Consider the following 20,883-nt stretch of genomic DNA (forward strand, 5'->3'; position numbering starts at 1 on the left):
TCCTAAGAGATCCGGGGCACTCCAGCCAAAAAATGGGTGTGGCCATGCACCAGGATGTGGGTGTGGCCATGGGTGGATCCGAATTTACATGAACTTAAAAGCGGTCTAAGTACGACTGCCCAGCAAAATGCTAAATTAAGTCCCCCTCTCCATTAATAGAAAAGACAATGGATAGAAGCCCAGAAGAAAAGATGTTTGCATAATCTGGAAACCAAGTGGCCGGAGGTGAGTAGAGCCTGACTCTGCCTGGGGGACATCCGGGGCACCCCAGAATAGATCCGTGGCACGTGCCACTGATCTTTGGGGCTTGCAATGTCCCTACTGATAAGGCACATTAACTCTGATAAGGCATGCTAAGCCTGCAGTAAGGCGAGCGATATGGAGGCTGCCATATTTATTTCCATTTAAGCAATACCAGTTGCCTGGCTACCCTGCTGATACGCTGCCTCTAACACTTTTAGCCATTGCCCCTGAACAAGCATGCAGCAGATCAGGTGTTTCTGACATTATTGTCAGATCTGACAAGATTAGCTGCATGCTTGTTTCAGGTGTGATTCAGACACTGCTGCAGCCAAATAGATCAGCAGGACAGACAGGCAACTGGTATTATTTAAATGGAAATAAGTATGGCACCCTCCATATACTTTAAAGCACACCTGTAATCAGCTAAAAAAACAAACAAAAGAAAGTTACTTACCACTTTAGAGGGCAACCTCTTGATCCTCTGGAGGCTTCCCCCATCCTCCTGGACTGTTTCACTGCCAGCCGGGCCCCTCTTCATCTCAGGGCTTGCCTTCATTTTATTAATCATGTTACTTTTGTCACAGTTATTACCAATTCTGTGTATTGTATATCGGTGCTCACCATTGTCTGTGTTGTTTTGTACCCCGTGTTTATTACTTTGTACAGCACCACAGAATATGTTTGCACTTTATAAATCAATAATAATAATTGAGTTAAATTTTTATAATTTACAGTAAATGTGTAAGTATGAACCCTGCCTACGGCTCCTTTCATACCATGGGCTTGATTCACTAAGACAAATAGCATGCCTTTTCTGAGTTAAAACACCTTATCAGAGATAACACGCCTTATCAGAGTAGCATAGCGAGCGATACGAACTCGCAGGGGCTCAGGGCAGGACGAGTGGATTGGCAGTTAGCAGGCATAAGTTTGTAGCGCTCGGTTTATAAGGCGTGTTAACTCTGATAAGGCATGTAACTCGGATAAGGCATGTTATTTGTCTTAGTGAATCAAGCCCCACGTCTGTTGTGTTGCGGTGCAATGGACAGTATAATCACATTGCAATGTGATACAATTATAATTGTAATGGTGCTTCCACAATGGTGCATATGTGGTGCAACGATTTCGATGCATAATGGTTGCGGTGCAAGGCTATACTATATGCGTCACATTGAACCAGCAGCGTGCAGTGCGACTTTCCATTGTGATGTTATTTTTCAGGGTGTGCAATGGGTACAGTGTAAAAGTAACCTAAGGGCCCTTTCACTCTTGCAGGGTAATCCTGCGTTGGGTTGCTCTGATTTGCCGTATGGTGACGCTAAAGCAGTGGAGCCTTTCGCACTGAATAGGATATGATGCAGTGCGCCGGAAGCTTCTGGCGCCCTGCATCCTGCAAGAGTGAAATGGCAGCAGCAGTTACCGCAGGCACCATGCTTACCGCACAGGGTCTATTGTAATGCAAGCCTATGGGTGACGCATGTAGTGTAAATGATGGTGCATTGCATGGTGCACGCATCCGCAGATGGACAGGAATATCAGTGATGCACTTTATGCCTGGCAGAGAATACGTCACAGAGCGTTAGTTCGGGTTGCGCGTTCTGCCGCAGGGTCATATGTTTGTCATTTTTTGCGTTGTGGTGGGATCGGCAGGAGCATCACATCCCCACCGCAATGCAAAAAATAAGTGTAACACTGGTCTAAGGGGTACTCCTTGCTAAAGAGGTGCATGCTCCAATAATGCGAAGAAACACTGGTCTGAACAATTGAATTTGGAAAATCTAGATCTAAGTGATTGCTCTTCATGTGGCTACCTTTATTCTCTGCAGTATTTGGCATTGATGTAACAGCTACTCCAGGATTCTCTCTCTTCCTCTTGTCTTCCAGTAGAGAGTAGAACCATCCAGGATGGAATCTGCTGCCAAGCTGGGCTCTCTGCACTGTGCCTGTCCCAGGAGCTGCACCCCCCTGGCCCTCCACAGGCCTCTGTGTTCTCTGAAGGGTAAGTGGTGAACCTCCAGATGAAAAGGGTTAAACCTGCCCTCTCATAATACTCCTGTGTAATGTTTGTCCTGAGACTCAGCGTCTGCTGAGGATTTGTCAATTCAGCACCACGGGACTCATGAATAATTTAGGCTTCTGTATGTGTAAGTGAAGGAGAGAAGAGAAGATCAGAAGTGAGGCGTCAGAGGGGTTAATGTGATCGGGAAACAACGCTTCTGCACAACATGCGCTTTATAAGGCTGTTTTGTTAATGCGCACAAAGACAAATAAATATGGCCTGAATAATGTGCTTTTATGTGTCCCAGTGAATAATAAATTTGAGCCAGTTCTATTCTTAGATCATTGATGAATTATGGTGCAGTAATTTCGTCTGCAGCTCTCCTCTCACACCTGTGCGGAGAGAGTCTTCCTATGTGCCGGTGTAATTCCACCTTTCAGGGCAGATCACCTGAGGTAGAGCAGCCATTACCTGTTTTATTATTATTTTGCAACATTTGTGTTCTGTACATTTTTGTTGTCATTTATCCATTTTAAAGCTAGGTACACACCTAAGGGCCCTTTCACACCAGCAGCTGATAGGCAGTGAAAAGACTGCTGATTAGTAACTGCTCGCTCTTGCTTGGCAATTGCTCACTGAGTGCAGCCCTGTAAACTGCTTAGCTGCCCATGTGAAAGCGCCCTTAGGACCATTTCATATGTGGTCATATGCGGCGTGATTGTCCTGCATCAGGAGAACCCGGGGCAGGATGACCACACTGCACCATTTCCCCTTACAAATTACCCTGCGGCAGGAGAGCCTGGGGCAGGACGATTGCACCACACCATTTCCCCTTGCACATTAGCCTGCGGCAGAGCAGGATCATCGACATGGCAACCAAGGCAGGCGCCTGGGGCCTAGTGGGTATCTGGAGCCAAAAAGTCTCTTTCTTTGACCACTCTACCTCAGATTACCCAAAACACCATGTAGATGAGTGACAGCTACTACCTTGCCCAGAGCCCCATCGAATCCATCCATCTTTGGAGGTACAGCCGCCAGTTTAGGGGCCCTTTTAGGGGGGGGCAGGATGCCTTTGCCTCAGGGCCTCATTAGAGCTTAAACCAGCCCTAGAGTCAGGCGATGGCTAGAGAAACCGGTCTCTGATTTGCAGCTTCAAGGACAAATGTGTTATCTGTAGTGGCATTACAGTGGCTGTGTTTTTGGTTGGCAAAAGCTACTTATCATTTGTAATACAGGTGACTCCTTGATGGTGTCTTCATTGTAGTAGAAATGCCATTTTCAGTAGTCTTACAAGGGAAGACAGTACTGAGAATAATTGCAATGATTAATATAACTACAGGGGTACATTTATTAAGTGCCTTCTGATTTTGCTTGTGTAGCCCAGGCATTGAGCTCATTAACAAATGCCAAAGGACAGGACCTCTTGAGTCACCACTGAGTACAACACAAAAGGCTTGACCGTGTAGCTCAGTGACTAACCATGTATCTGCAGATATGTGCAGCGATATTTGAGTTCATTACACTTTGCAGACCTGCTAAGAATCTTCTCAGCTGGACACAATGGACGTTGTACTCTGCTGGAGACATTTTTCTGTTTAGCGTTAACATTTTCCTATGATCAGTGCTAACATTTTATAGCAAGAGGATGCTGGGAAGGTTACCATGGGGGTATCTTGGTTGTGGTGTGGGGGAGGTCCAACTGGCCTGCAATCAAAGTCCCTTCAACTGTTATGGATTAATATGGCTCTATAAAGTTGGACTTGAAACACCCATAGTTACAGATCGCCCAGCAAGCTCATGGTGAACCAGATCTAGGAGTGTGTAAAGGGCTAAAACGTACTAATGAGTTTTGGTTCACTGTGAGCTTGCTGGGCAGTCCGTAACTCTGGGTGTTTCAAGACCTACCGCATAGAGCCATATTACCCAAAGCCATTGCGCTGATGAGGATCAACCAGTCTAAAACTGTCTGTATGCATGTAGTATTATTGTGGCTCTGTACATTCAACAAGCTGACACATCATTTCATTCCAGCGGTTCTGGAATAGTTCTGTTTAGCTTTCAGGGACAACTACGGGATGATTTGCATATTCAGCAGTGATGCATTGTGGGGCATCTCATATACTCACCCCAACCTGAATAATCACAAATACCTTCTATTTTAAGAAGACACATTTCTGTTTTGCATAGCATTTGTAAGAAGGCTTTTTGATCCCTTTTAGCCCCCTTACACACTCCTATGAGTTCTGATTCCCCATGAGCTTGCTGGGTACTCTGTCGCCTGCATTCAAGCTACAGTACATACAGTATCAGGGGCGTTGCTAGGATCCTTAGTAATCCGGGGCACTTTTAGGCACTCCAGATGAAAAATGGGTGTGGCTATTCACCAGAATGTGGGTGTGGTCATGGGTGGAACCAAATTTACATGAACTTAACGGTCTAAGTAGGCCTGCCCAGCAAAATGTTGGATGAAGCCCCCTCTCCATTAATACAAATAAAATGAAGCATATCATATAAATATGCAGTACCACTTAAACATAACTAGGCAGCGTTACTTAGCTTCTGTGCTGGCTGGTCTGGCTTTCTGCTGGGCAGGCTGGCCTGCTGCCAGGTTGGCTGGCAGTCCCCCCATAGCATTTCCTGACCTTCTAGTAGACCCCTTCCCCTGCTCCCTCAGGCCTCCCATTCAGGCACCACAGCTCCCTTCCTGCCCCCATAGAGACACCACAGCACACCCCCATTTATGCATCGCAGCTCCCAGCATGCCCACCATTGAGGCACTGCAGCTCCCAGCATGCTCTATGGCAGATGCTGAGACCAAGCGGTCAGAGGTGAGTACTGCCACCTGCAGCCTTACTCTGCCTGAGGGTCATCTGGGGCACCCCAGAATAGATTTGTGGCACATGCCACTGATCTTTGGGGCTAGCCCTGTACAGTATAATAGGTGTTTTCTGCTGCCCTCCTCTGGTCTTGGTCTGGTCTTTGCTTTTGTGTTAGCTGTTGTTTTTACAAAGACATAGTCCGGATAACCATAAATGTTTAATGCTTTTTTAAGTTGTTTGTATTCCTTATTCTAGACAGAGTAATATTGCTTCTGAGTGCTGACAGATTGGTGGTGTCCGATCATCCCAGGGCAAACGTCCGATCATCCCAGGGCAAACCTGTCACTTCCAAGTGCTTATTATTAGTAAAAGCAGAGAATAACATTTTTCACTTAGCTCCACTACATTAAGGGCCCGTTTTCACTGGCACGGTCTCCGCACCGAATCCGCAGACATTCCCAGCAGGCAAATCGTGCAGGGAAACTGCCATAGGGTACAATGGCACTTCCGGCCGAATCGCTTGCCCTAGCGATTCAGCCGACATTGCCATCCAAAATGGTGCGGGAAGTTGCTAATCAGGGATTTGTCTGCGTAGCCGCAGACCCGGATGTGCCGCCGCGCGTCTCGCAGACGCGTGTGGCTCAAGTGGAAAAAGACCCTAAAAATGATCTTAAGTCGAGAGCCATTTGGAGGTTGCCTTATTTGTTTCATTTTAAACAATACTTAATTAACCCAGAAAGCCTGGCTTGTATTTATTTAAAATAGTTTTCTAATAGGTTGCAAAAGTTTTCAGCTCTCACCTGGGTTATATTAGATCATAGGTGGGTTATATTAGATCATAGGAATGATTGCTGCATAGTTAGAGAAATGGTGGCTATGTGATATTAGTCATGTGCTTGCAACTCGATTGATACATTTTTATAAAAAAAAATCCAGCCTGTGCTAGAGTCATGAAAAATGTTCTAATATGAGGTGTTTTAGAAAGGCTACATAATCTAGCTTCTTAAGGCTCATACACACGGGGTACGGCCGTCGCCGCAACCACGTGGCACGCGCGTGTTGCGGCGACGGTTCGTCCGTGTGTATGACGCGCGCGCCCCGAACCGTCGCCCGTCGGAGCTGTTGCCAGGCGATTGACATGTTCAATCGCCGGCTACAGCCGTCGCCGCAACATCGCCGGAACTGTCGCTAGCCCCGCATGTGTATGCGGGCTAGCGACAGCTACCCACACACAGTACACGGAGCATCCGGCGGGGGGGGAGGAACCTCGGCGACAGCTTCCGCCGCATCGCTAATCCCTCTGCTGCCGTGTGTATGCAGAGGGACTTGGCGACGAGCTGTCGCCGAACTGTCGCGCACACGCTCCCGTGTGCAGCGACAGCTACAATTGTCCCCCCGTGAGTACTTAGCTTCAGTGTGCAGCAATGTAGAACACAGGAGAAACATATAAATCAGCCTCATGGCTAAAGGCTCTCTTGGCTGTTACACACCAAGAACAAACAAGTTTATTCACAGCTTTCTTTAAAGGAATTGTCAGGCAAAAAAAAAAAATTCACTTACCTGGGGCTTCTACCAGTCTCATGTAGCCATCCTGTGCCCTCTAGCCATTTTGTCACTCACAGGCGAGAAAACTTGTGGCGGCCTTCCCCGTGTGGTGCCCCTGCAGCCCGCCCTCGGTGGTTGTGCCCTCTCATGAAAATAATCGTAATGCGGCAATGTTTCACCGTCAAATAAAATAATCGTAATGCGGCGATCTTTCAGCAGAAAATAATCGTAATGCGGCAATGTTTCACCATTAAAAAAAGAATGGTAATGCGGCAATGTTTCACCATTAAAAAAAGAATGGTAATGCGGCAATGTTTCACCAGAAAATATTCGTGATGTGGCAGCGTTTCACCATAACATAATCATAATGTGGCAGCGTTTCACCATAAAATAATCGTAATGAGGCAGCGTTTCACCATAAAATAATCCTAATGTGGCAGTGTTTCACCATAAAATAATCCTAATGCAGCAATGTTTCACTAGAATATGATACTAATGCAGCAATGTTTCACTACCAAATAATGCTAGTGTGGGCAGCGTTTCGGCAAAAACTAATGATCACCTGTAAAAAGAAAAGCATTTACTCACCTGCAGAAGACTCCTCTCCCTGGGCGCAGCTCCCCCGACGATCATCCTGCAGCCAACGTCTGCGAAAGTCCCGCGCTGACAGACAGAGAGCAGGGCTACGGGAAGATGGCGCCCGAAGCCCTGTACTGGAAACACAAATAGTCTCCAGTGCAGGGCTTCGGGCACCATCTTGCCGTAGCCCTGCTCTGCCTGCCGGAAGACTAGTATGCAGGCTGGAGCTGGGAGCTGCGGGGATGAACTGGCATGGTGTCTAGTTGTCTATTAGACGACGCAGCCAGTTCACCACGGGGGTCCCACAGTCTGGTGGGGGAATGTGGGCGCCCCCCCCTGCGGCAATCCCCCCACCCCCTCACCCGGCGCTCCAGGCAACCGCTTGTCCTTGCCTGGCTGAGCGGATCAGTAAGCCACAAATACCGCCACTCCCCGGCACTCCTGTGGTCCACACTGGCTCACTTCCACTTTTGTGACCTTCGGATCACAACACTGGAATGAGAGATTAATTCTCTCATTCACAGCATGCAGGGAGGTGGGGGAGCGGCAGGGGGTGCAGCAAGGGAGAGAGAGCTGCCCAATGGCAGCTCTGGAAACCCAGCAGGAATGCCCCTGGAAGGCGTTTTTAAAGAGAACACTAGGTGGATTTTTGTAGCCATTTTGTCACTCCAGGCGAGAAAACCTGTGGCACCCCCATGTGTGGTGCCCCCATGGCCCCCTCCCTGGGCTGTCTTTAAACAGGGAATCCCTCTTCCCGATGTTTACCTCTGAGATAGCAAAAATAGTGTCGCTAATCTTGGGGGGGGGGGGGGGGGGGGGCAGAGAGCGGCAGTTGGAAGACACAGAGGCATGTCATGAGGCAGGGAACATGCCTCTGTCCCATCTGCCCCCATGGAATCGCCTCAGGTTTTCTTTAACAGACACAGGATGTACTGTAGAAAGACCTCTGCTGCTTAAACGAAAGGGCACACCCTGGATCTTATATTTCATTCCGGACTTTTAATATCACACATGGATATAAACCCAGTGGTATGGTCAGACCACCACACCATCCACTTCTCTCTGACAGCACCAGCGATAAAACACAGAGGGAAAGAACTCATAAAATACCGTTCACTGAAAGATGTCTCACCCCAGCACGTTCAGAATATCCTCAACTTCGACGCATTAACCAATCATTGCGCAGACCCAGACTCCATGGTCCTGATATACAACCATGCAGTGTCATCTGCCTATGACGCCCTCGCTCCAGTTCGCATCAAAAGATCTACACCACTTCACCATGCACGGTGGTTTGACAGCTCACTAAAGGACCTAAAGAAAGAAGTGCGCAGACTAGAAAGGAAGTGGCGAAAATTTCAGAATTCAAAAGATAAACACACCCTTGTCTCTCACCGGGAAAGCTACCAAAATGCGATCACCAAGAAAAAATCCTCCTACCTATCACAGGAGATCGCAAAGGCCGCCAACAGACCAGCCCAACTATTCCGCACAGTTGATAGACTATGTAATCCATCCTGTCTAAAACCCACTATAACTCCCTCAAAGGAGCTACGTGAGAAATTTGCCTGCTACTTTGCTGACAAAGTATCTTCTATTCGGTCTCTCATTCAGTCCACAGCACCCAAGACTCATGCAACTAATGGAAATAGCTGCAAAAACAACCTAACACCCTGGACTGATTTCAAAAGTATTAGTGAGGAAGAGATCTCAGACATCCTCTGTCGTCTCCGCCAGACAACCTGCGACCTGGACCCTGGACCAACTAAACATATGCTGAAATGCCCTGACCTGCTTGGTCCAGCATTTCACAAAATAGTAAATTGCTCTCTGCAAGCAGGGAGGTTTCCTACCTCTCTAAAAGAAGGAATCATCAAGCCCCTTCTCAAAAAACCTTCCATGGATCCAGATGCTATGAGCAGCTACAGACCTGTCTCCAACCTCCCCTTCTTAGGTAAAGTTATTGAAAAGGCTGTCTATCTGCAACTTGAAACCAGGCTGTCAGTAAACAACATCCTGGACCCTCTACAATCTGGCTTTAAGAAACACCACAGCTGTGAAACAGCCCTCATCCAAGTCTGCAACGATCTGCTCATGGCAAGGGACAGAGGGGAATGCTCCATCCTAATCCTGTTGGATCTCTCAGCTGCTTTTGATACAGTTGACCATGAAATCCTGCTTAACAGACTGCAGGAGTACTGTGGCATCAGTGGATCAGTCCTCCAGTGGTTCAGATCATTCCTGACTGACAGAACACAGAGAGTATCCCTAGGACCTATAATGTCCAAACCTGCACCTCTACAATTCGGAGTGCCACAAGGATCAATCCTATCCCCTCTGCTGTTTGCAATCTACATGTTGCCACTCGGTACACTTATCCAACGACATGGCCTGACGTACCACTGCTACGCCGATGACACACAGCTATACCTGTCCTTCAAACCTGGTGGAACAAACCCTACCCCAAAAATAAACTCTTGCTTAGCTGAGCTTCAGGCATGGATGAATGATAACTGGTTGAAACTGAATGCTGACAAAACTGAGGTCCTGTTTGTCCAAAGCCAGTGCTCGCCATCAAAACAGCTCTATCCTAAAGCAACACCAATCAGGATTGGGAATTCAGACATAAACAGCTCCAACCTTGTGCGCAGCCTTGGCGTACTAATCGATGGGGAATTGAGTTTCAGAAACCAAATTTCATCTGTAGTTAAATCTTCCTTCTTTCATCTGAAGAACATTGCAAAGATTAAACATCTGATTCCCCCAGAAGATCTTCAAACCCTAGTCCACGCCTTCATCACATCACGGCTGGACTACTGCAATGCCCTTTATGCTGACCTCCCCAAAAAAGACCTGCGTCGCCTGCAATTAGTGCAGAATGCTGCTGCCAGATTGCTAACAAACCAGCCTCGCCACTGTCGCATTACACCGATCCTTCGCTCACTGCACTGGCTACCAGTAGAATGGAGAATACTCTTCAAGATTGGACTGCTGACATTCAAATCCCTGCACAATCTGGGCCCTGGATACATGAAGGACTTGCTGAAGCTGCACCACACCTCTCACAACCTCAGATCAGCAAGTTCTATAAACTTGGTCACTCCCAGAGTGCACCTCAAAAAATCTGGAGACAGAGCCTTCTGTCATGCTGCCCCTACTCTTTGGAACTCCCTACCACATCCAGTAAAGACAGCACCATCCCTGGAGCTATTCAAATCCAGACTGAAAAGCCACCTGTTTAGCCTGGCATTTTCAGATTTATAAAATTCTTCCTCTGTACCACGATGGTCGGAGCCATGCTTATGCGCTTTGAGTCCCACGGGAGAAAAGCGCTTTACAAATGTTATTTGTTGTTGTTGTTGTTGTTAAACACTTTACACCGTGTGCTTATAGCCGGTAATGCATCTTACCTAAAGCCACATGCTCACCTCACTTTGCAGGAAGATGGATCCGGCAACGTCTCCCTAACAACGAGTGCACAACCCATCCATCTTCTGGTTGGTAGGTGTGTGCGACGTCACACGACGGGCGCGAACGAGACTTCAAGCAATCGCGTTACTTTGTGCGGGAGTAGTCCGGGATCTTGAAGATCCAATATGGCATAACGGTCATCACCGTGCAGCGCTAAACAGCATTTGCGTGATGGTGCTCCTCTACCCACGCTGCAAGTTCACGGAAACGACCTCTTGTTACTCAGCAAATCGACGATCAGCTGGAGAGTCATCAGGAAAATCAGGAGGTGGGTGCGGGCCTTGATAGATATACACATAATAGACTGTGGCTACTAAACAGTGGTGGTCATGCCTAGCAGAACCATGTGATTTGTCTGACCAGCTGATAGATTTGCAAAGCTCTGATTTGCTGCGATCACATTCTGCTTTAGCACATGATCATGCCAATCAGAAACTTGCATATCTATCACCTGTCCAAACTGATCACATGCTTCTCCATTAGTTCTCTTAGACATACGTGACCGCTATTGCTAAGTCCGCATTCCAACAAGGTGATACACGTCATGATTGCTATTTCACAAAGCTTTATGCCTGGTCTGATATGACTCGGGAAAGGTTGTAAGTCTTGCAGTCTACTAGCAGACAGTTGTAACAAAATCAGGTCTTGTTTGCATGAACACGTCACTGTCCAGCCTCAGAGGCATAATGTAAAATCTCAGTAGCGTTCAGCTAAGCGCTGGTAGGTTCTGGTGCAGAGCCTGCTTCATACCATGACGTCTTCTGGAGAGCTGGAGGGTGTAATAAAGAGTGTAGAAGCACTGCTTCATAGCTGAAATGCATCAAATCACATATATATCTCGCTTCAGTTTCATCTGGAAAGATTTGGGATTTATTCAGTACTCAGAAAGTTCCAGCAGAGCAGTAAATCTGGGCAGTAGTGCGCCTGACGATTCAAGGTCTTGGAAAGCCTGGCCCAGCAAAATTTAATATGGAGGTAGCAGGATGATTAGTACAGTGTGCTTACAGGGACAGGTGTCCTCCCTTCACATCTGTTCTGTTACAGTGCTTAATGAACAGAGCAACTATGTATAGAGACAAAACTAAAATAGACTTTAGTCTTAAGCAGGTTCCACATCAGCAGACATAATAGGCTCAAATGCAACGGTTTACTTATCTGAAATGAAAGCTCTGATTTTTTTTTCTTTATGCTTGGTCAACTCTTCCCCTTTTAAGGGGGTTCTGTGGTGGGTGAGAAAAAACAAAACTGACACTTACTTGGGGCTTCTATCGCCCCCCTGTAGCTGCCATGTCCCGCGCCGTTCTCCTACAATCATCCATTCTCTGCCGTGGGTCATATCCAATTATTCGTCTTACAAGACAAATAGTGGGCACTTCAGCTCGCGTCTCCGGGAGCTTACTGCGCAGGCACAGTACAAGGTTTTCACGCGAGCACGGCCGCGCAGCCGCAGTCCAGATAGAGGAAGAATTGGACCGGGACCGGCGGCTGGAAACGGAGGATCGTAGGAGGACGGCACGGGACATGGCAGCTACAGGGGGGCATTAGAAGCCCCAGGTAAGTGTCAGTTTGTTTTTTTTCTCCAGAACCCCTTTAAAGCTGTAATGTGAATTAGGGCTATAGCAGCGCTCAGAGGGTAATTTGGGCCCAAAACACAAAGCCCAAATTACAAAAAAAAAAAACAGTGCAATTCGGCTGCCAACAATGGCTGGCAGCTGAATTGCATCTCTCTCATGGCGCCCTGGAGCGAAGCCGGTGGTTTTGGAGCTCAGTGCCGAAACTAGGCACCACCATAGCAGTAATGTTATACTGTGCGGGGCACGTAAGGTTAATTCTCGGTTCCGGCGATCGCTGGACCCCCGAATTACCACTCCCTCCAAGTGGTTACGACTAGGAAGGGGGATAGTATTTAATGCCGCCGGGGATTTGAGCAATAGCAGGGTAAGTACCCTGCACCCAGCTCACTGGCGACATAACTACAGTATACATATGTGCCTGGAGGGGGAATAGTAATGAACGCCGCCAGGACTTTTGCAGGTGCAGGGTGAGCCCTTGGATGGCTTTGTTTACATTGTACTGCCCTTTTCTCATCACAGATTGCTGGGATGTATTCATAACTGACATTTAAAAGGAACCCGAAGTGAGGAGGATATGGAGGCTGACATTTTATTTACTTTTAAAGAGAACCCAAGGTGTGTTTAAAGAATGTTATCTGCATACAGAGGCTGGATCTGCTTATACAGCCCAGCCTCTGTTGCTATCCCAAACCCCACTAAGGTCCCCCTGCACTCTGCAATCCCTCATAAATCACAGCCGTGCTGTGAGGCTGTGTTTACATCTGTAGTGTCAGTCTCAGCTGCTCCCCTGCCTCCTGCATAGCTCCAGTCCCTGCCCCCGTCCCTTCCCTCCAATCAGCAGGGAGGGAAGGGATGCAGGCGGGGACCGGGGTTCTGCAGGAGGCGGGGAGAGCAGCAGACTGACACTATAGAGATAAACACAGCCAGCTCTGACAAGCTGTTTGTCAGCAGCACGGCTGTGATTTATGAGGGATTGCAGAGTGCAGGGGGACCTTAGGGGGGTTAGGGATAGCAACAGAGGCTGGGCTGTATAGGCAGATCCATCCTCTGTATGCAGATATGATTCTTCAAACCCACCTCGGGTTCTCTTTAAACACATTGCTTGGCTGCAGTTCTGATCCTCTTCTCCAAATACTTTTAGCCAGAGACCCTGAACAAGCATGCAGATCAGGTGTTTTTAACAAAGATCTGAGAAGATTACACACATGATTGTTTCAGGTGTGTGGTTCAGACATTACTGCAGCTAAAGAGATAAGCAGGATGCCAGGCAACTGGTATTGTTTACAAGGAAATAAATATGGCAGTTTATCTCTACTTTTCCTAAAGCGTTGCTCACAAATGTAGGTAATACGTATACCACTGTGTGTAATACGTGTACCACTGTAGGTAATACGTGTCCCGTTGTGCGTAGTACGTGTACCACTGTGCATAGTATGTGCTCCACTACTGTGCCTAATAAGGGTAACACTGTGCGTAATAAGGGTAACACTGTGCAATAATAAGGGTAACACTGTGCGTAATAAGGGTAACACTGTGCATAATAAGGGTAACACTGTGTGTAATAAGGGTAACACTGTGCGTAATAAGGGTAACACTGTGCGTAATAAGGGTAACACTGTGCAATAATAAGGGTAACACTGTGTGTAATAAGGGTAACACTGTGTGTAATAAGGGTAACACTGTGTGTAATAAGGGTAACACTGCGTAATAAGGGTAACACTGTGCGTAATAAGGGTAACAATGTGCGTAATAAGGGTAACACTGTGCGTAATAAGGGTAACAATGTGCGTAATAAGGGTAACACTTTGCGTAATAAGGGTAACCCAGCGTAATAAGGGTAACCCAGCGTAATAAGGGTAACACTGTGCAATAATAAGGGTAACACTGCGTAATAAGGGTAACAATGTGCGTAATAAGGGTAACACTGTGCGTAATAAGGGTAACACTGTGCAATAATAAGGGTAACACTTTGCGTAATAAGGGTAACACTGTGCGTAATAAGGGTAACACTGTGTGTAATAAGGGTAACACTGTGTGTAATAAGGGTAACACTGTGCGTAATAAGGGTAACACTGTGTGTAATAAGGGTAACACTGTGCGTAATAAGGGTAACACTGTGCGTAATAAGGGTAACACTGTGCGTAATAAGGGTAACACTGTGCAATAATAAGGGTAACACTGTGTGTAATAAGGGTAACACTGTGTGTAATAAGGGTAATACTGTGTGTAATAAGGGTAACACTGTGCAATAATAAGGGTAACACTGTGCGTAATAAGGGTAACACTGCGTAATAAGGGTAACACTGTGCGTAATAAGGGTAACAATGTGCGTAATAAGGGTAACACTGTGCGTAATAAGGGTAACACTGTGCGTAATAAGGGTAACACTGTGCGTAATAAGGGTAACAATGTGCGTAATAAGGGTAACACTGTGCGTAATAAGGGTAACCCAACGTAATAAGGGTAACACTGTGCAATAATAAGGGTAACACTGTGCGTAATAAGGGTAACACTGTGCGTAATAAGGGTAACAATGTGCGTAATAAGGGTAACACTGTGCGTAATAAGGGTAACACTGTGCAATAATAAGGGTAACACTTTGCGTAATAAGGGTAACACTGTACGTAATAAGGGTAACAATGTGCGTAATAAGGGTAACAATGTGCGTAATTAGGGTAACACTGTGTGTAATAAGGGTAACACTGTGTGTAATAAGGGTAACACTGTGCAATAATGCATCGCACAGCAAAGCACTGCACAATGTGCAGGATAATGTGAAGCCTATGTCCCTGTACATTGTATTTCTGAAAAGGCAACATAGGCCATGACCTAGGGCAGCTTCTGCCTAAGATGGTAGCTGGACAGGAAAGTGGGAGTTGCTGCATAAGAAGAGGAGGCTACCTATGGAAAAGGGAGGCTACTAATTGTAAGTTACCTGAGGGAGCTTTGCATGACAGAAAGTACATTAACACTACAAGTTGAAAAGGGGCCTTCAATCCATTTTCCTTTTAATCAATACCAGTTGCCTGGCTGTCCTGCTGATCCTCTGACATTAATACTATTAGCCGTAGTCCCTGAACAAGCATGCAGATCAGATGTTCTGACTGAAGTCTGACTGGATTAGCTGCATGCTTGTTTCAGGGTTGTGATTCAGTCACTACTACTAATGCCAGTATTATTGTAAAGGAATACATATGGCAGCCTCCATATCCCTCTCACCTCGGGAGATGGTTCAGCAATAGGGATGATCAATGAGATGCAAATAGTTCCGAGTTTATGCAAATTTATGTATATTTTTATGCAAATATATGCAGCTTGACAATGGACCAATCAAATCCCTCCGAGGTTTAAATTAATGAGTCCATTTTCAAGCTGCATATATTTGCGCAAAAATGTACATACATTTGCATAAACTCTGATATATTTGCATATCATTGATCATCCCTATTCAGAAATCCCAGCGAGGTCACATGACTTGTAGACTACAGAAAATTTTAGTAGAAAATCTGTATGCAATCTTGTAAAAAAAACAAGGACTATGTGGGTGGAGGTCGCACACTCACACAAGGGCTTGCAATCACATTCATTATTTTTGCTGTAATTCTAGCAGCAGCAGTTAATCATGTTTATAATTAGGTAATCAGAGCGGGCAGAAACGTTTCCTGGAAGTGCAGGCTGTAGGATTGTATAACACAAACACAAGATAACAGCAGTAAAGAATGGCTTTTTATAGTTCCAAGCAGCCCTAGCATTATGGCAAAACAGCTCTCTGTTATTTTCATTATTATTCTTTGAGTGCCAGCCTATTCTGCCGCCCTGTGTGATAGATGAATAAATCTTTTTGGCAAGCCAATGTCCCTGGCTTCATTCTTGTGCCACGTGTTAGGTGCTCAGGGGTACGTGTCATTGTGTTGTTGGGGTCCATGTGCTGTAATGTCAGCTGCAGTGATCGGGACCCATGCTCAGTCCCACTGCTGCTGCACAAGTCCACTGATGGGGAAATTATGCCTTTCTCTTTTCAGGATCGGCAGTATATTTATCTGCTGTTAATAGGCATGTATATTTGTAAAAGGGGTAAGTGACTGAGGGTTACACATATCTAATTGTATGAGAACAGTTTAAAGCAGACCTGAACTCTTGCACAGGACAGGAGGATAACACAGAGAAATCCACCCTGTGTCTATAGAGATATAGTTTATAGAGAACAGCCTGTCTAAGGCCCGGTTCACACTTGCGGTTCTCTGCCAAACGGACCGGATGACCTGACCGGATCCGGACCGGATCCGGATCGGAACCGTACGGTTCCAATCCGGATCCGGTCAGGTTGCATCAGGTGTTCATCAGGATGCGATCCGGATCCGTTTGGCAAAAGATAGTAGAAATAGAATAAAAATGTTGGGGTCTGGGAGGTCAGCAGAAGGTGGACCTGTGGAATCAGGCCCTCCGCTGTTTAGCACTCACCTCCACCTCCGACATACTGCCAACATCTCCAGCACGTTTAAAATCACTGCTGCTCCACTCCAAAATGCTTGCCCATGTGTCCCCATCCAAAATCGCCGCTTCAATACGCATAGGAAGTGGGGTAGAACATCCGGATTTTTAGCCAGTGTGTTGTGCGCTCTCCGGTTCTCATTGGTTTGTATTGGCCGGATGGTGCAGTCTGGCTCCGCTCCGGATACGGCTGCCGGAGGAGCCGGACCAAAAAATAGAGCATGTTGGGTCTTATGCCGGAGTCCGGATCCGGTCCGGATCCGGTCCGGACGAAACGGACGCATGTGAACGGACGCATAGGCTTTCATTGCTATGCCGTGCGTCCGTTCCGTCCGTTCTGCATGCGGTCCGGCTCCGGCACGGCGATTCCGGACGGCGACCGCTAAAGTGAACCGGGCCTTTCTCCCTTCTCAGTAAGTAATGAGCCAATGTAATTTCGCTGTCAACTGTCTGCCGAGTCCTGAGCTAATATGTCAACACAGGAGGTTAACCCTTTCTGTGCTCCCAGCAAACCAGGACGTAACCACTCTGCAGAATATCTGTAGGTGCTCTATAAGCTGTAACAAGAACATGTATTTCTGTAAAGGTTATTATGCTGTTGCCTATCTTTTAGAGCAGAGAGGAAGTTCCGAGTTTAGGTCCTCTTCTGCTGAAGACATAGTTCCCAACTGTCCCTTTTTGGAGGGACCGTCCCTTCTTTGGGAACCCAGTCCCTCTGTCCCTCTTTCGGGACTCATGTACAGAGCTATGTAAATATACTGTATGTAATTTTTCTCATGAAAAATATTTTATTTGACTCTAAACTTTATTCCTATCCTTTAACTTGATATATTTCTTACTTTCAAATGTTATTATAAAATAAAACTAATGTTGATAGAAAGGGGCAGTGTGGTTTCAATGATAAAACTACCAGTACATCTTTTGCTTATGAATTCTTTGTGGTAGGGGTGTGGCTGGGCATAATTAGAGGTGTGGCAGAGGTGTGGCTTAACCACCTGAGCGGTCTGGACGAGCTCAGCTCGTCCAACACCGCCGGAGGCTGCCGCTCAGGCCCTGCTGGGCCGATTTTAATGAAATAAAAAGCAGCACACGCAGCTGGCACTTTGCCAGCCGCGTGTGCTACCAGATCGCCGCCGCAGCGCGGCGATCCGCCGCGTGCAGCGGTGAAAGAGGGTCCCCCCAGCCGCCCGAGCCCAGCGTAGCCGGAACAAACAGTTTCGGCCAGCGCTAAGGGCTGGATCGGAGGCGGCTGACGTCAGGACGTCGGCTGACGTCCATGACGTCACTCCGCTGGTCGCCATGGCGACGAGGTAAGCGAAACACGGAAGGCCGCTCATTGCGGCCTTCCGTGTTACTTCTGGCCGCCGGAGGCGATCAGAAGAACGCATCCGGAGCGCCCTCTAGTGGGCTTTCATGCAGCCAACTTTCAGTTGGCTGCATGGAATAGTTTTTTTTTTATTTAAAAAAAACCCTCCCGCAGCCGCCCTGGCGATCTTATCAGAACGCCAGTGTGGTTAAAGAGTCTCTATGTGTCTTAAAGTGTCTCTATCTTAACTCAGAAAGTTGGGAGGTATGCTGAAGAGAGATAAACACTAAGATCTAAGGTTCCAGTCCTTCTTAGAACTAGCGTGTGTTCCTTTTTTTTTTCATTAACTTTTTTCTCATCTCACTGAAAGGCTAGGTTGACAGTGGGCGTGGTGTTCCCTGTGACAGTGGGCGTGGTGTTCCCTGTGACAGTGGGCGTGGTGTTCCCTGTGACAGTGGGCGTGGTGTTCCCTGTGACAGCAGGAACACAAAGGTGCCGATCGTTATCAGCCCATTTTGTTGCATACTGTGAAGCATATAGTCACTTCACTTTACTGATAATGCAAGCTTTATGTGGTAAACGCACTGTGTTATTATGGATTTGTAAAGTGCCAACATATTCCGTGACACTGTACAAAGTAAGAAAAACAAACATGGGGTACATATTACAGACAATGGTATACATCAAAAACAGACACTTCAACAAAATACAGAATTGGTAATTAGTGATAAATGTAACATAATGAATAAAATGCATAACTGATTGCAAGCTACAAATTAAATAACAAATTCCAAGATACAAATGGGTGTGAGAGCCCTGCCCCTGCGAGCTTAAAATCTAAAAGAATAGGAGGGAACAAGAGCTGGGGAAGTGTGCAGTATTCATACAGGCAGTGTGTTTTCAGGTTCTCTACTAAGGAGTACAACTTGGCCAGAGGTAGAAGGGGGGATTTCCCCTTAGAGCATATGCTTGTCGGAAAAAGTGAGTTTTGATGAAACGTTAAAGATTTCAAAGGTTGGAGAGTGACGGATGTGCTGTGGAAAGGCATTCCAGAGGAGGGGTGAAGCATGTGAAAAGTCTTGTGTACGTGAGCTATACACTGCATTCAATGCACACTCCAACTAAATGCAGCGTACTGGACGCACTGTGAACGTTGCATTGCTTTGTATTTCAATGCAATGTTCCGCCTTCTCATTTGCAAACTATTTTGCAAGTTACTTTGAGCAACTGCCATTCAGGTAGTGCTTTTGAAAATAAAGAAAAACCCTGAGCATCCCCCATGAGGAGATGGATTAATCCTAAATGTGCCAGATCTGTCTGATTTTTTTTTTTTACTGTCTACTGTAAGTAACAGGAACATAGGTGAAAATTAATTTACACTGTATTTTAATCCATGTACAATTTTCTGCGATAGTGATCTTTTAATATTAAGCGTACCTCTGCAGCTGCTAGCTTTGTATTACCCGGTGCAGTACGAAGCAATGCAGTCATTGCTCAGATATATTGCACCTCCGTCGACCCTTTAACACTTTTGTTGGCATTGACTGTACAAAGCAGGAAAATGTCCCTTCAATACAGTATAATGACGTTATAGTAAACTGTGATATAGTAAACATCTGGGTATAGTAAACTATGTGTCCAGGGCCCAGCCAAGCCCTGTTATAAGTATATGGGAGTAACGCCTGGTATAGTAAGCCCTAAAATAATAGAACTCCTGTTATAGTAAACCTGTTTTTTGACCCATGCGGTATTCTGTATTCAGCTATAATGGAAAGTGGCCAGACATATGCGTCATACTTCAGTCAAAGACCCATTGGGCCATGGTCAGTGGGCGGTCTGGCAGCCACTGGTAGCTTACACACTACTCCGGGCCTGGGTGGAATACCTGAAAAGCACTATTGCCTATAATCTGTGACTTGCTTGTGCATGGCTGCAACATAACAGCATCATCCAGGCTGCACAGAAATGTGGACAGAGGAACACACTATAAGAACTGTGCCTGTATTAACTTCCTGTGCAAGCTTTTGTCTGATTATTGCATGCAAATTCCTGCTTATTGAGGTCTGTGTATTTTGATCTAGCTTAAGGCTCATACACACATCAGACTATAGTCTTTGGAAAATGAAAGATCACAGACCAATTTTACCCCCTTCCATGTAGTATGAGAGCCATACTCTACACAGTCTATTCTATGGAGCTGAACTCCCCATCAGACAGAAATCTTTGCAAGATGCTGCACACACAGATGCTGTAGACATTCAACAGATCAGTATCTGCAAAAGATCTGTTCCTGCAAAAGATCCGTTCCTGCAAAATGCACTCATAGTTTATGATATCTGCAGATCATCATACACACCTTGTTTAACAGACATTCATCTGCAGATCAGATGATCCACCAGGATGGATTTTCAGATCTGCGGATGATTGCTTGATCTGCAGATGAATGCCAGTTAAATCATGTGTGTATGATGATCTGCAGATCTCATAGACTATGAATGCAATTTGCAGGAACGGATCTTTGGCAGGAACAGATCTTTTGCAGATACTGAACTTTTGTGTCTGTACAGCATCTGTGTGTGCAGAATCTTGCAAAGATTTTTTTCGGATGGGGAATTCAGCTCCATAGAAAATACTGTGAAGGTATGGCTCTCATACTACATGGAAGGGGGTAAAATTGGTCTGTGATCTTTCATTTTCCAAAGACTATGGTCTGATGTGTGTATGTGGCCTTAGCAGTGTTGGACTGGGAGGTGGGAAAGCTGAGGAAATCCACCTGCTGGCCAAAGCAGTAGAAACCCTGTGTTCTCATTCCCAATAGAAACCTGCAGCAAGTCTTCACTGTGAGCAGCAACACAT

At 46.3% G+C, this 20,883-nt stretch overlaps 1 protein-coding gene across 3 annotated transcripts in view; it reads left to right on the forward strand.

Annotated features, from left to right (window-relative positions):
* The first annotated feature begins 2,132 nt into the window (after nt 1-2,132).
* Nucleotides 2,133-20,883, forward strand: part of ANK1 (ankyrin 1) — a 460,733-nt gene continuing 441,982 nt past the window's right edge. Inside the window, exon 1 of one of the 3 annotated variants that reach the window (XM_068274645.1) lies at nt 2,133-2,242. The gene's annotated coding sequence lies outside the window, so the exon portion shown is untranslated. The remainder of the gene's footprint in view (nt 2,243-20,883) is intronic. The other 2 variants (XM_068274648.1, XM_068274649.1) reach the window with 2 other exon arrangements.

This window comes from Hyperolius riggenbachi, chromosome 3, assembly GCF_040937935.1.
Source record: "Hyperolius riggenbachi isolate aHypRig1 chromosome 3, aHypRig1.pri, whole genome shotgun sequence".
In the NCBI taxonomy this organism is placed as follows: Eukaryota; Metazoa; Chordata; class Amphibia; order Anura; family Hyperoliidae; genus Hyperolius; species Hyperolius riggenbachi.